Genomic DNA, 3,400 nt, shown 5'->3' on the forward strand with positions numbered 1-3,400 from the left:
CATCTTTGATTGCACTTTTATGTCAGGCATAGGAAAACACTAAACTGGTACATGTTTATAATGCAGAAGCTGGTACTAACCTATAGCATGGATCAATAAGGTTTTATTAGCAAAAGTGATATATTTTCTGCAAAGACACAAGCTACCTACATCATTTGGGAAGGAGGTGTGCATATGTCAAAAATCTCAGAGCAGAGAACATACAGTCGCATGAAAATATGTGAGAGAGAGAACAGAGGTGTGTTTTATCCTTTTTTCTGTCGCTATGGTGAACATCTGACTTCAGCATTAGAATATGACAGGAAGAATGCATTTGATCATGTAATATTAAACCTTGGAAAATGCTGTGGGAATGATCACTGCACATGCCAGTCAATGTAAATACTACTGCAGTTAAACTTTTTGTTCAGCTTTTACACTGTTTCTTGCCATGTGTTGAGAACAGAATTAAGGCATCTATACCTTACACCTTTACTTAGGAGTTGTTAAAATTGGGGACTTGCATTTTGAGGCCCTATCTCACTGCAGTATTTGAAGTAGAGATAGGAAGGGTGTTACTTTGGTAACACCTAAAAGATCAGAGTAGTGGGAATGGGTATTTCTTCATCTTTCTGCAGCTTGGAAATAATATTTAATGAACCAGCAGAGGCTGGGAATGTAGCTGTCTGCTCACATGGTGTGGTTGGTAAAACTAAAGCCATGGTAGTCTCTGCCTAGTTGAGATAAAAGTTTGTAGTAAGTGTCAATTTTAAATGACCTTTCCCTACTTTTAAAAAATTGAAAAGCATGTTGTATAGAATTTAAGCTCTACATGCTAAATAGCTATGGCTTTCTTCCAAGGCTGGGCCAATAGACCTTTTAAGTTTTACTGAACTATGATAACCATGGATTGAAGAAGTTGCAGTCTACAACAATGGTAGCAGATGCTTGTAAGTTTTGAGATCAAACTAGCTCATACTTAAGAAATTTTCAGACTACTCTAGTGAACTGACTGCATCTTTCATCAGGCATAAATGGAGGCAATTAAAAGACTGCTTCTGCTCCCCAGCTCTCTGGAGCAGTGATGTATAGTCTTTCTGCTTAATAAAACATTTACTTAGAATATTTGTAGCCACTAAATATTTTTCAGGGAAGAATCTCTCCTAAAATTAGAACTCCCATGTTAGCTTTTAGGCCAAAAACTTCATTAGTTGCCAAGTTGGAAATAACACTCTTTAAGGACCTCATCTTTTAATGAGTTTAAACAGTAGTATTGTTCCATGTACAATCTTAATTCTGATTTGTGTATCCTCCACCTAACAGGGTTAGGGTTTTTTTTTCAAACAATGGAAACACTTAACAGAAGGTGGCTACTGTCTTTTCTGTGGCAAACTGGTGAAGCCTCAGCTTTCTTAGTGAATGTGGTATTGAGAGCTATAGAAGAGCTCCTATGCTTTAAGTTTCAGAGTAACAGCCGTGTTAGTCTGTATTCGCAAAAAGAAAAGGAGTCTCTAAGGTGCCACAAGTACTCCTTTTCTTTATGCTTTAAGTGAAAGTACAGCCCTTTGTTCAACTCCTTGGGAAGGAAAGACCTTGCCCTTAGTGAGTTGGATGGCCAAGGAATTCTGAGATTCATTTATATCAAGTTCATTTTAACGGGCTGTTTCCTTACACTGAAGGAAAAAAAAATTCAAATGCATGCAGTCTGCTCAGATACTTGCCCCTTCCATTTCAGAGGACATGGGAAATTTTTCCTTCCTAACTGAACACCTAGATGCTTTTGTACAGACCTTCATATACCACTTAGGGCCCACACCAGACTCCCATTAAAAAGAGAGCACAGTACTAGGTCATAAAGCACTCGCTGAGTTTTAAGTAATTTCAGATTCACTTAATGAAAGTGATTTAAACAGTCTATTTAAAAGCAGAACAATTGCTGTAGCTACTATGCACCCATAGTTGGGCAAAAGTACATTGAGAAACATGCTACCACAAGCTGTATGCACAGGCCCAGTATGCTAGTATTGTGGTATTCAGGCAGTAAATAAATTAGTGTGCAGAGATGGATGCTGTCGCAATACTACTGATTGTGTGCCTCCATGGAAGAGCCTCTGGAGGACTGTTTCCTGGTAGTAGGGGATTGGGGTAATGAGGCTAGTCCTGCTAAGTAGGATGCTAAACTCAGAACTATCAGCTGGAACCCTGTCAATACAGTTTGAGCCTGGACTCTCCACTACATCTTGAGTAAGACAACATGCACTTTTAAACATGTGCACAGGCCCTATTAGAGCAGTGATCAGGCACTCACACAGTAAGAAGAATTGGTGACTGCAAGCTAATGCCATTGGCTGCATCCAAAGACACAGGCCGATACGGACTAGCGTGGGAGTGATGGTCAAACCCTTGAAACTTCAGCATGAGTGGTTCTTTTATCACAGAGCTGTAGCTTCTCTTCTCCCCACACTACCCCTGCTACACACTTCATGAAGCGGGCATGTGCTTGGAGCTATACTAGGCTTCAGTGGAGTGCCTGTGCTCCTGTCACATACTGCCTCACCTCTCGTGGCCTTGCCATTCAGGCCAGCAACTAACAATGGTGAGGAGGCAAGCCACAGTACCTTGCGAGTTTTGTCTTACTCTGTGCATGATTCTTATGTAGCCCTTCTTCCATCAGGGGTACATTTATGTACAAGGGTGCTATGCTGGAACCTGGTGTAGTGGACTTTTAAGCCACAGGTTTACTCAAGGCAGCGATGACAGCTTCTACTGACAGTGTTCCTTAGAGCACACTTTAAGGTATCTGTAGGGTTAGAGGGTTTTTTTTTTTTTTTTTTTTGAAGGCTGGGGAGTAAGCCTACTTACATGGCTAGTCTCGCCCAGGTGTTGTATGCTAGATTGCTGATCTGCCCCCTCCAGCAAGCAGACATCCTGTATGCTTGATCACCCTGCAGCAGTTTTGGTTGACCTTTGAGGGATGAGATCCTCTGGATCTCAGGTCTGCTTAGCTGACTAGTTTGTTTCAAGAGGTCCCTACAGGACTCCTCTGCTCCGAGTCAGACCAGCAGAAACGTGAGTGTTTTATACTGCTACTCATCACTATTTATCCATCCAGTGGCAGCTACACCAGATAGTTATGTGCTACCTGGAAACTAGGGAGCTTGCCCCAGTCAGCTGGCTATTTGAGTCCCTTTTTTAGAACACTCTTACAATGTCCCCAAAATAAAGATGTCCATTAAGTTGTAGATTCATAGAAGAGTTTGTGAATTTAAGGTTTGGACTAGGAATACCACTAACCTTACAGTTTTTTTAATTACTGCAGTGGTCTCCCATCTCAAAAACAGTCAGGAGTCTGAGACCTCTGCAGATTTCTCCAATATTTTACTTGGAATGGCTCAAGATTATGAGTTAGGGAAGCCAGAAA

Source organism: Eretmochelys imbricata, chromosome 9, assembly GCF_965152235.1.
Source record: "Eretmochelys imbricata isolate rEreImb1 chromosome 9, rEreImb1.hap1, whole genome shotgun sequence".
NCBI lineage: Eukaryota > Metazoa > Chordata > Testudines > Cheloniidae > Eretmochelys > Eretmochelys imbricata.